We start from the raw sequence: 12,370 nt of genomic DNA, 5'->3' as shown, positions 1-12,370 counted from the left end.
AACACCTAAGAAAAATGTAAAAAAGAAAAAATATATAATTAGATAAACTAGTAAAAAATCGTTAAAAAAGAAAAAGGTAACAGTTAAAAAAAAAAAAATTTTACCCGAAGGCGAGAAAAAGAAAAAAAAAAAAATGAAAAAGAAAAAATTAAATTAACTGCAAGACCTAAAAAAATCACAGGAAAAAAGCCATGAGTTCCGTGCTTGGCTTTCTCCTCCTCTGGAATTCTGCTGCTCTGCTTGGTATTGAAACCGCACTCCCTGGTAGGTGAACTTGGTCTTGGCTGGATTTCTTGTTGATCTTCTGGGGGAGGGGCCTGTTGTAGTGATTCTCAAGTGTCTTTGCCCCAGGCAGAATTACACCGCCCTTACCCGGGGCCAGGGTGAGTAATCCGCTCGGGTTTGCTTTCAGGAGCTTTTGTTCCCTGAGCGCTTTCCGTAGAGTTCCGGAGGACGGGAATACAAATGGCGGCCTCCTGGTCTCCGGCCCGGAGGAGCCGAGAGCCCAGGGCCACACTCCTCAGTGCGCCCTCAGAGAACAGCGCCCAGTCACTCCCGTCTGCCTGACCTCCGGCCGCGCTCCGAGCTCACCGAGCCTGCGACCGGTTCAAGGTCACCCCGAGCTGCGAGCTCACTGTCGGCTCTGTCTCTGTAGCCGGCTTTCCCGTTCCAATACCCGCAAGCTCTGCGGCACTCAGACACCCCCGATCCTTCTGTGACCCTGCGGGACCTGAGGCCACGCTGACCCCGCATAGGCTTCGCCCCAGTTTAGCCTCTGGAGCGATGTCCCTCAGCGGCACAGACTTTTAAAAGTCCTGATTTTGTGCGCGGTTGCTCCGCCACTTGCCGGGAGCCGGCCCCTCCCCCCGGGGTCTATCTTCCCGTCACTTTGGATTCACTTCTCCGCCGGTCCTACCTTTCAGAAAGTGGTTGTTTTTCTGTTTCCAGAATTGCTGTTCTTCTTCTCTTCGATCTGCCGATGGATTTTCAGGTGTTTGCAATCTTTAGATAAGCTATCTAGCTGATCTCCGGCTAGCTGAAGCAGTCTCAGCTTGCTACTTCTTCACCATCTTGACTCCTCTCTCTCTGTCAGTTCAATTTTGAGACCCAGTCAGAATCCATAAGAGAGCTGAGTATCGCCCTCGACCTGCAAGGACGACAAGAAGCCCCAGTTCAGATGTATCTTCTCTCTCTTTATTTCCACAAGTCTACACACTTATATACGTTTACATGACCAATCAGTGAGTAGGGTACAGGAGGGAGTGAACCAGGCTGTGCACCTAAACGAACAACTTTGCTAGCAACCAATGCTGTTTACTTCCTCTTTGGGCATTCCGCTTAGTTTCACGAGGCAATACTAACCTTGCAACTAGCCAGGTGCTATCTTTTAATGGCGGAGGCCACCCTGGCCAGGGGCCTGCCTCCGATAGCTGAAGAAAATGGTTTCTTCTCCTACAATGATATTATGCACTGTCCAAACCCATAGAAATACATAATGCAGAGAATTGATCATAATTAAATTGTCAACTTTAGTTAGCCATCATCAACATTGGCTCATCAATTATAGGAAAATGACCACCCCAAGGAACATGTTGATAACAGGAAAACTGTGGGCGGTGTGGGTAGGAAAGCAGGTGAGGGAGAAGCACAAGAGAATTTTCTATTTTTTTCTACTCAATTTTTCTGTAAACCTAAAAATGCCTGAAGAATTAAAGCTACATAATTAGAACCAAACCAAACCAAACCAAGCCAAACAAGCTGTCTGAGTGCCTAGCCCTCATGTATCCTATTCTACAGCCACAAGCCCCCCTGCCCCTTCTCTCCAGTTCCACACTGGATAGCACCCTGATAGCACCTGAACCCACTAGCAGAGGTAAACAGTATCAGATTTTCCCTGTGCCTAACTTGAGTTCCCAACCCTGGCCCCTTTCATCAGAAGTGCCTAAGAGACTTTTAAGAAGGCCTAGATTCCAGGCCTCTTGAAACAGACTCTGGGAAGGAGGTCTTTTTTGCATGTTTGTGTTTGATGAGCTCCATGGTGAATCTCATATCCATTCCTAGTGGAGAACCATTTTTCTTAGCTGACACTGATTTTCACCCACTGTCCAAGTTCCTATGACTGGCCTTCTACCTGATTCCTGAAACAAAGTTTCTACTTTTCAACTGCCATTCAACAGGCAGTTGAATGGCTATCTGCTACCAGAAGTAAAGTACAAGACATATTGGGGAGGACACAACTGGAAGAATCTACCTCTCCTCCCTATCTCTCTTAAATTATCCCAAATCTTACAAGTGTAGTAGAGGAATAACATCCATTCCTTCTACCCTTCTATGTTCTCAGTTGGGACTGTATAATGAAACAACAAACAAACAAACAAACAGATTAACAAGAGAAAAGAATTCCCATTTATTTCACATAGGTTTAAGGTGAGAGGAGAGCCTTCCCAAGGAAATAAAGTTCTAAAGAAGTGGTTAAACCTGAGTGTGTGTATGCCAGGTTTGAGGAAGAGTAGAAAGTGGTGGAAAGATGCACTAGAATAAAAGGTACAAGGTAAGTGTACTAATTGGGTTCAACTTAGGAAGATGTCTCTCCATTTTTGCAGATAATGACACTCCTTTCCTTTGGTTGTAGGAAACCCTCTCCCAGGAGGGTTTAATGACCTGCTTCCAGAGAAGGTCAATAAGTCTTTCCTGTAACTGTCCTTTCTCAAGTTTCTTCAACTTAAAAGATTGAATTTGCCAAGTTGCCATATTCTGTAATAGCCTGTCCTGAACTCTGTCAGAAGCTCAGTGTGATGTGAATGGACCCTGGGCGTTGGCTTGGTCCTTAGTGCAGCCCTACAATCCTAAAGCAAGTTCAGGACATTTGATGCATCCATTTGGGGACCTCTGTTGCAACAGCCTGTGACTTTTCCAAACTGCTGCCTGGCTTGAAGGGGATTAGTTCGAAGGCCTGCTATTTGGGCTTTTTCTTTCTCTAGACTTTTATATGCTTGCTGACTGCAAAAGTAATGGTGCCAAATTCTTGTCATTGAAAGAACATTAGCATCTTGAATCATACATGATATCAGCCATATTTAGCCTCTTAGAACTCCCTCTTCCGTGGTTGCTGAGGTCTTTCAGCAACCTGACAAGTGAGTCTGTCAGGCACCTGACAACTGAGTGGTCAGAATAGTGAGTCAGAGACTAATGCTACCGGATGAGCTCCACGTTCCTTTTAAGGTTTAGTTTCATTGTTTCTGCAGAACTACGGGCCTGATTGTCAAAATGGCTGACCCTGAGGAACACTGCAGGAAAGTAAGCCAATAGGCTTCAGATAAAGAGCGCCTACTCTGTACCACGAACTCTCCATCATGACGGTGGTTAGTTGTGTGAAAGGCAGGGATGTGTGCTTCTGTGTGCTGGGCTGCTGCGGGGTGACACGTGGGGGTGTCTGGGTCAGCTCAAGGTTTCATCCGGTGGTCCTTTTAAGTTTTCTTCCTAACGTCATTGTCTGGACTTTCTATTACCAGGATCTTCCTTACCGACAGAGAAGGGGCTGCAGTGAGGTAGTCTCTTCGACTTTTTCCTTTATATCTATGGAAATGTTAAGGGTAAATGCAACACTGAGAAATAAATCTGGTAAAAAGTATGTTTTCCTTTGGTCGTTGTTTGTTAGGCCCCAGTTTCTTTTCCAGACGCAGTTCAGTTTTTTAGGTCCCTTCCCCGTCTTTATCTATTACACAGATTTAAGTATTAAATGTTATTAATATATTTGATGGAATATGATTCAGCCATCAGAAACATCAAATCTTGGCATTTGCAACAACTGGATGGAACTGGAGGACGTTATGCTAAGTGACAGAACTCATTCAGAGAAAGACAATTATCGTATGATCTCACTGATCTGTGGAATTTAAGACACAAAGCAGAGGATCATAGGGGAAGAGAGGAAAAAATAAAACCAGAGGAAGCCAGAGAGGGAGACAAACCATACAGACTCTTCATGATAGGAAACAAATTGAGTGTTTCTGGAGGGGAGAGGGGTAGAGGGATGGGTTAGCTGGGTGATGGATGTTAAGGAGGGCACATGATGTAATGAGCACTGGGGATTATATGAGACTGATGAGTCACTGACCTGTACCTCTGAAACTAACAATAATTGTATGTTAATTAGTTGACTTTAAATGAAAAAAATTAAAATAATAATAAACTAATATATTATTACCAAAAATATAAATAAAAATAAAAGTTTATTGACAGGGCACCTGGAGGCTCAGGGGGTTAAATGTCTGCCTTGAGCTCAGGTCATGATCCCCGGGTCCTGGGATTGGAGCCCCTGGTCTTGAGTGGTCAGGCTCCCTGCTCAATGGGATGTCTGCTTCTTTCTTGAGCTCTGTCCTTTCCCCCTTGCTCACAGGCTCTCTCTTTCTCAAGTAAATAAAGAAAACATTTTTTAAAGAGTGAATTAACATGTATACTGGTGCATGTGTTTCTCTCCTCTTTTTCTGTCACAAATAATAACATTTTATATGCAATGTTGTACACTATTTCCTCTTTCCCATTAAGAATATATTTTGAACCTATTTCATGTCAGTAGCAAAAGTGTACTTGGTTCTATTTGCATAGTATTCTGTTGTAAGGATATGCATCATATTTTAATCAGTCCCATGTTCAGGACATTCTGGTTTTTTTTTGCCAACTCTTACTATCATAAACCAATTAGGAGGAATATACTGGAGCAAAACAGCAGCCCGAAGGCCCATGGGTTTATCTGAGTGCGCATGCTGTCCATAAGTCCCTCTGTGTGCTACCGGTCTTCCCTGGAGATAAGTTCTGAAGCTCCTGCATGAGTGTGGGTTCTAGGGGCTATGGGTTGACAATAGGAAACCCTTCCAGATGCACTTGCTGTTACCAGACCTAAGGAAGCCTAGGAAAAGTGAACATTCTAGGCACAACTGAGTAGTTATTTTTATTATGATTATGATTATTTTTTTGTAATGGGTATCTGAGAGGTCAGTATCAATTGGATTAGACTTTGGTCTTTTAATGCTGGAGACAGTTAAAATAATAGCCATTTTAGTATACGGCGGCCAAACTAAGGTACTAGGATGGACAGCTAACTTATTTTTACATTCACTTGGAACATACTATGGAGCAGATTGAAAGTTCCCATTTGTAAGGCAATTTATCTAAATTGCCTCACTGAACCCTCACACCAGACTACAAGGTAGTTCTGACTGTCCCCATGCTAGAGATTGTCCTGAGTCCCAGACAGGGTGGTGATAGCAGGGAGCAGCAGAGTCCTGAGGGGCTTCTTTCAAGCTCCAGGGCTCTTCCTTGAGCACTGCTGCTCAGAGGGACGCAGGGTGCGGTAGGGTTTAGGTCAGTTCTGCCCATTCAGGCTGCCTCTGAGTCTCATCTCTAAGATGGTATATCATCCAGACTGAACTACCTGGCTTGTCAGGGCTTTGTTTCCTAGGTAGTCATGTTTCCTTAACAAAATGTATTTGTAGAATGTGACAGATGGAACTAGCCTCTGTTCCAATGGTTTTCTCACCTTTCACACCCCTGTCCTCTCCAGGTGCAAACTGTGTTTATTTTTTTTTCTATTTTTTGATTTTATTTATTTATTTGTCAGAGCGAGAGAGCACAAAGCAGGGGGAGAGGCAGGCAGAGGGAGAGGGAGAAGCAGTTTCCCCGCTGAGTAGAGAGGCCAAGGTGGGGCTCCATCTATAACCCTGGGATCATGACCTGAGCCAAAGGCAGACATTAAAGGTCTCGGGTCATGATCCCAGGGTCTTGGGATCGAGCCCTGCCTCAGGCTCCCTGAGAGCCTGCTTCTCCCTGTCCCTCTGTTGCTCTCCATACTTGTGCTCTCTCTCTCTCTCTCTCTCTCTCTCTGTCAAATAAATAAATAAAATCTTTACAAGAAAAAGAAAGGAAAAAGAAAAAAAAGTATTGAGGAAAGAATTGATGGTTTGACATCTCTGTGTGTCTAGGCTGGCTGAAGGAATTTCAGGAGTGCATGGATGCTGCAAAAACTACAAGCTCTGGACATCACACTACGGAACTTAAATAAAATATCAAGGCTGCCATGGAGTGTACCCACCATTCCTAAAAGCCCAAGAGACAACGGTCGAATTCTGGAAAAGTGAAGCTACGCTTCCTGTGAGAAAAAATGATTTTCCTCCTCCTCCTGAGTGATTTGATCAGTGAACTTTTTAGAACACGAGTCAACAGAACCAAGGGAACTAAGTACCCTACTATGCCATCCTTTCTGATCTTGTTTCTCAGGTCTCCCTAGACCTACTTCCTTGATGCCATATCCATAATCTCCTCTACCTTACTTCTTTTTTAGATATTTACTTATTTCTTTAAGAGAGAGAGAGGAGGAGCAGGCAGGGGAGGGGCAGAGGAGGAGAGGAAGACCCCAGGCAGGCTCTGCGCTGAGCACAAAGCCCAAACGGGACTCCATCCCTGGAACCTGAAATCATGATATGCACTGAAATCAAGAGTAAGTCCCTTAACAGGCTGAGCCACGCTGGTGCCCTCCTCTAACGCACTTAAAAAAAGGGAGAGTGCAGGATTTTCTTCCTGAGTCCACTGTGGTGAAGAAAGAACAAGGACTGGAGGCCAGGAGACCTGGGGTCTAGTCTCAGTTTTGCCACTAGGAAGCAACAACCATGAGCAAGTCTCTTACCCTTTCTGAGATTCAGGCCGTTCCTCTGTAAAAGTGGGGATTACATTATCTCAGGGATGGCAAGTGGAACACGCACATTTACCTCCATTCTGCCTTCAACAGAGGCTACTGTTCAACCACATCGCTTATTAGAATTTTTTTCTGCAACGTCCTAGGCAGGCCCAATCCATTAAAGTGGATACATGAGTCAAAATCTACTTATTCTTGTTTAATTTAATAATCCTTACAGACCCTTCTAGCTCCTAAATGGAACGTTCTGACTTTCCAACTAAGAGATGGCCATTTTTGTGATCTGGTAATAGCTCACTCAATAAAAGGAAAAGGAAAATTTAGGATCATAATTTCAGCCCCATGTCCTCCCAGCCAGGGTCTGAGCCGGGTTTTCTTGAGGTCACCCTGTCCTTCCTTCCATGCCAGAGAGTTCAGCATTTGAGCTCACCCTCCATCAGCTCACCCAGCAGGACAGTCCCAGACTGTAGCTCCCTTTCATCTCAAATAGCCCATAATTAACAACTTCATATTTGACAAGGCATCTCTGAGAAAAGGAATGATCTCAGGTCACCGAGAACCAAAAGTCAGGAGCAAAGGCACGTAATGATTCTATTCGATGCTTACGAAATCTACCCAGATTTACAGTTCTTACCCAAGCAGGAATGCAATCACACAGACAGTACCAGATGGCAACAGCTTCAGAAATCCAGGTGGTTGCAACTGTGTTTTATTGAAATAGTCCAGGAAGTGGTTTACAGAGGGTCCCCCTCATCCCCCAAATCACACAGGGGCAAGCCCTGGGTAGGAAGGCATGTGTGTTTGGGACAGGAGCCCTGGCTGGAGTTCTTTCTCTCAGAGCCAGGAAGGGGGAGGGGAGAAGCAGGTGCCACAACAGGGAAGTGGGGCATCTCGCTGCTCTGGCCTCAGGTGCAGACCTACACAGAACCGTTAAAGTGGACTGGCACGTATGGATTCCCTTCACAGGTCACAATGATGGATTTCCGTAGCTGCTGAGTCTCGTATTCGCATTTGGGGGATTTGGCCTCTTTCTTCAGGTGGCAGTCGGTGATGCGCATTTTGGAACTGCTTTTGTGGCAGTTGGGCTTCGTGTTCTTACAGGGGACATTTCCCTGGAAGCAGACAGCCTGGACATCCGGCAGAGGCTCGTGGATAAACGTGTTCACCCGCTTGCAATCTCCGAAGATGATATTCCGGTGCTTCATCATTTTATTGCAGTAGCTGGCAGTGACTGTGGAGGTGTCTGGGTCCATGTGCTGCCGCAGGAACTTCTCAGCCTGCGTTTCCTTGGCCAGAGAAGGCTGGACATAGCCCAGCACCAGCAGCACCAGGACCAGTGGTAGAAAGAGGATGAAGAACCTCTCCTGAGCCATGGTGGTCTCACTCCTCTGGAAGAGCCTAGCTGGGAAAAGGAGAGAGGAGAAAAAACATTGCCTTAGAAAGAACCCCAGCTCCTACCTGTGGCCTCCCTGGCTCACAGTCTCCCTTTTGGTCAGCCAGAAAGCTACCCCTTCTCCTGTGCAATTTTCCAAGGAATGTGACAGTTACATACACTCTTGTCCGAAAGCATTCAACTCCCACTCGCTGCAGAGAGGCGGGTCTTTGCCTCTGGGTAATGACCTGATAGTGAACTAAAATCCTGCAGTCCTGTGTCTGAATATTAGAGATTTTAAAATTTAAAATACATTTGAGGGGGCCCCTGGGTGGCTCAGTCTGTTAAGTGTCTGCCTTGGGCTTAGGTCATGATCTGGGAGTCCTGGGATCGAGCCCTGTCTCGAACCCAGCTCCCTGCTCAGTGGGGAGCCTGCTTCTCCCTCTCCCTCTGCTGCCCCTTCTGCTTGTGCTTTCTATCCATCCCTGTCAAATAAATAAATAAATAAATAAAATCTTAAAAACAAGACAAAAAAATAAAATACATTTGAAAAATTAATATATTTATACCCAGTGCTCAAGGGGCTTATTAAAAAATCCTTTTGAATAAGCCATGAGCTGATCGGCATCCCTGAAATACCACATGACCTGCAGGATCATGACGGACAGAGCGAGGCCTGTTTTCCTCCAACACAAGGGCAACAGCACAGTGCCTAACACCAGCATCATAGAGGGATGCCAGTGTGTTCCCAAAAGCAATGCTTCCCTCCCCCAGTGCCTTTGGTTCCCTGCAGCCCACATGCTCCATCCTGATATTGGTCCACCGCAAGCTTTCTTTGGTGCTAACCTCAGCCTCCTTGGTCCCTCCAATCAATGCATAATAGAAAGAATCCCTGAGATCATCTCTTCAGCCACTGACCTGGATGTCTAGCTTGTTCTCTAGGACAGAGCAGAAAGCCAGTCTCTGTGATCCCCGGATCTCTGGGGAGGGAATCTTATACAGATTACAAAGGGGCTTGGCTTCCAAGGAAAGATAGGTGGGAGGAGCATCTTGGTTTCACTTTAGAGGGAACCAAGGACCTTGTAAAGAAGGACATTGTAGGGAATCATCTACACCACGCTTTTTTCAGGACTGCTGGGAAGGGTGAGTCTTGTTTATAGTATCATGTGACCTCATCTGTCTGCTGGTTCACAAAGATCAACAATGAAAGCCATTATGGCAATGATGCCTGAACCCTGGAAAGTCATCTTCATCTTGGGGGGCCATTTGCAACAAACAAATAGCTCTTGCAGGTTTGCAAAGGGCACATAAATGTGTGATCCCCAGAGCAGCAGGGAAAGGGAGGTACTCTATCTCCTCAGGAGTCCTGGCATGGCTGGAATTCCAACAGCACCTCTTCTGGGGGTGGGGGCTGGTGGGGCCGGCATCCAGGCATCCACAGCTGGAAGACTGGGCAGACCTAGCTTCTGGGAGGGGGATGTTTCCTGGGCAGGGAGAGGAGGGGACCTGTGACCTCACCCAGTGTTGGCCACTTCAGCTCTCCTGCATGTGGAAGGTGGGTGTGCAGCAGTTCTTGTCCACAGTAACCACTCCTAGAAGGTCAGAGAGGAGGAGAGGAACTAAAGTCAAACCAAACTCCCAAGGGATGTCAGGCCAGCTCAGTCACCAGAGCATGGGAAAAATCTTACAACTTTGCTTCTGTATCCATGTCCTGAAATGTCTTCCTGGGATTTTCACTTCCCGAAAGTGGCAGCTGGAATGCTGAGGGTGTAACCTGACCATGTGAATGGCTTTTCCCCTCTTTAGCACATCATGATCTTAATTCAATACACTGGCTTTGATTTCTCAACACACCAACAGAGAATTATTTACCCTGGCACTTGGAAATAAAGATAAAATAAGGGATGCTGACAAAACAATAAAATAAAGCAAAACCTAATGGAGTACATGACTTCATTAAAGCAGCCTCCCACTAAAAAAATTTCTAAGCATGGATATCAGGTTACTGAGAAAAGCTCCTCAGTGGAAATATGAAATTCAGGAAGGAATAAAAAAAGATGATGATACATATATGGACAAATAAAAGGTGTTTGACGATATAAAGCCATAATATCTTGTTGAGTTAAGAAGATAAATTTAAAATATATGTCAGGAACATAACTTGGAAGTGATGTGAATTGCCAAGTGTTCAAGAGATGACTAAAAGTATTGATTAGACTTCTCTATGTTTAGTATGCATCTGAGAATTTCTAAGATAAGCAATGAAAAGAAGGGAAACACAGGGTTTGAATTCCAAACTAGCAGAGAATAAGTAGACTGTGGATCAGTTAGGAGAGTCTAGTTGTGCTGCAGTAACAAACAATCTCAAAATTTCCGTAGTTTAAAGTTTCTTTGTCATTCCTGCTATATATCTATCTTGGTCCAGCCTAGGGGCTCTGCCTGCTATTGTCACTTGGGAAAACAGGTTGGCACAGGCTTCTTCTTGACACACACTGTCTTAATCAAAGAGGCAGAGGAAAGAACATAGCACTGGGATGCCTCAGTGGCTCAGCTGGTTAAGCATCCTCCTCTTGATTTTGGCTCAGGTCATAAGATCAAACTCTGAGTTGGGCTCTGGGCTGAGCTTGGAGTCTGCTTGGGATTCTCTCTCTCTCTCCTCCTCTTCTGCCTTTTACCCACTCTCTCTCTCTGTCTCTAAGTAAATAAATAAAACATAAAAAAAAAAAAAAACCCAGCACCGCAGAGGACAGCTCTTAATGCTTCTGCTGGAAGGGACATATGTCACTTCTATTCACATTTCATTGACCAGGGAAAACCTCATGGTCACATTTAAGTGCAAGGGACAGAGAAGTAGGATCATTCTAGGTGCCTGGAATGAGAGAATTATTTTGAACAGCTTTAATGGCTGTCACAGAATGACAGACAATTATACCATTAATCCAAAAGAAGCAAAGAAAGGATAGGAAATAGAAATGCCAGACAAATGAGACTAATAGAAAAGGCAAAATAAGGTAGGATAATAATAAAATAATAAAAATAATGAGGAAAATAAAAATGAATAATTATGTAAATGGACTAAATGGTACAGTTAAAAGACAATATTGATAGAAAAAAATTAGCACTTTTTCTGTCTATGTGCATATATAGAGAGAATATACTCACACTCACACACTATGTGTATATTTATGTACACATAATACATGTAAGATTATATGTATATACATATACATATAGATAACTTACAATTTTTAAAAAATGTTTAAGAAGGTAATATTTTATTAGATGATGAGATGTGATAATCAGCAGATCAATAGAGTATTTGCTGGAGTACTTTCAGAGCACCCTTATTCCAAGAGGTCAAAGAGAAAGTCAGAGTGAAAGAAATGGAGTTAACAAGGAGGCTGACAGTGACGAGCTGGAGCAAATTTGTGCACTAACATGATGGGGATGGCTGGGGAGAAGGTGACATGAAGGGGTGCACATCTTGGGGAAAGAGTCAGTATGGGAGAAGATAGTGAAAATACAGCACAGAGAGAGAGCATAGCTCCAGTAAGGGGGCTGACATGGGTAAAGGAATAGGAGACTGTCTTGTCTGTGACGATGGTGGAAAGGGGGAGGTGGGTACCAGACAAGGAAAAGCTTGCAGCTGAGAAACAGTGACGTTGACTAAGAATATGAGCAGCAGAAGAATGTCCCTTCCAGCAGTGGGATTTTCTCCAAGCAGTGAGACTTGAGTCTTGTTTGCCTCAAACCTCTGTTTTAAAACTGGGTTCTGAGAATGTCTGCATCATCTCTGTTTGTCCTCTAGGTAACAGGGACAGTTATCCAGTATAGAATGTGTCTGTGAGCCATTACTGAGAGACATCATTTCCCATACATTAAATCACAGTTGCAGTATTTATCTTCATTACACAGATTAAAATGTGATATCAATCTCTCAAAATTTCTCTCAAGTAGTTTGACATACATCACAGTTGTCATTTCTGTTATGCCCCAATAATTGGGTCTGTGATTAAAGGAGCGAGACTGATATAAAGTGAAGGTCAAGCAAAGTTTTATTTCATGCCAAGCATCAAGAATCGAACTGAACGTTCGGGGATGCACCTCTTACAAGGGAGGGCGATCCTTCTCTGTTTCACAGTCTAGCTTTTAAGGGCAAAGGCCATGCGGTTGGGCCTGGCCATGCACAGGTGACCAATGAGATTTTAACAGACACAGGAAGCTTCCCAATGATGGTAGATGACCAATTGAGTTACAATTTACCCTAGTAGACATTTGATTTAGCCTATCACACCTTGGTTAGGATT

The 12,370-nt window shown here is 44.4% G+C and overlaps 2 pseudogenes across 2 annotated transcripts in view; both read right to left on the bottom strand.

Annotated features, from left to right (window-relative positions):
* LOC309867791 (ribonuclease pancreatic pseudogene) overlaps nucleotides 1-12,370 on the bottom strand; it is a 148,519-nt pseudogene that overhangs the window by 111,352 nt on the left and 24,797 nt on the right. The window lies entirely within an intron of this gene.
* On the bottom strand, nucleotides 7,384-9,030 carry LOC309867793 (ribonuclease pancreatic pseudogene; annotated as a pseudogene). Its single transcript has 2 exons — nucleotides 8,982-9,030; nucleotides 7,384-8,089 (listed from the first exon to the last, which is right to left on the bottom strand). The product of its transcript is annotated as a ribonuclease pancreatic pseudogene (transcript).

Source organism: Mustela nivalis (genome assembly GCF_964662115.1).
Source record: "Mustela nivalis genome assembly, chromosome: 6".
Taxonomy (NCBI): Eukaryota; Metazoa; Chordata; class Mammalia; order Carnivora; family Mustelidae; genus Mustela; species Mustela nivalis.
The sequence above is the reverse complement of the archived record's forward strand: the minus strand, read 5'-3'. Positions and strand labels throughout refer to the sequence as shown.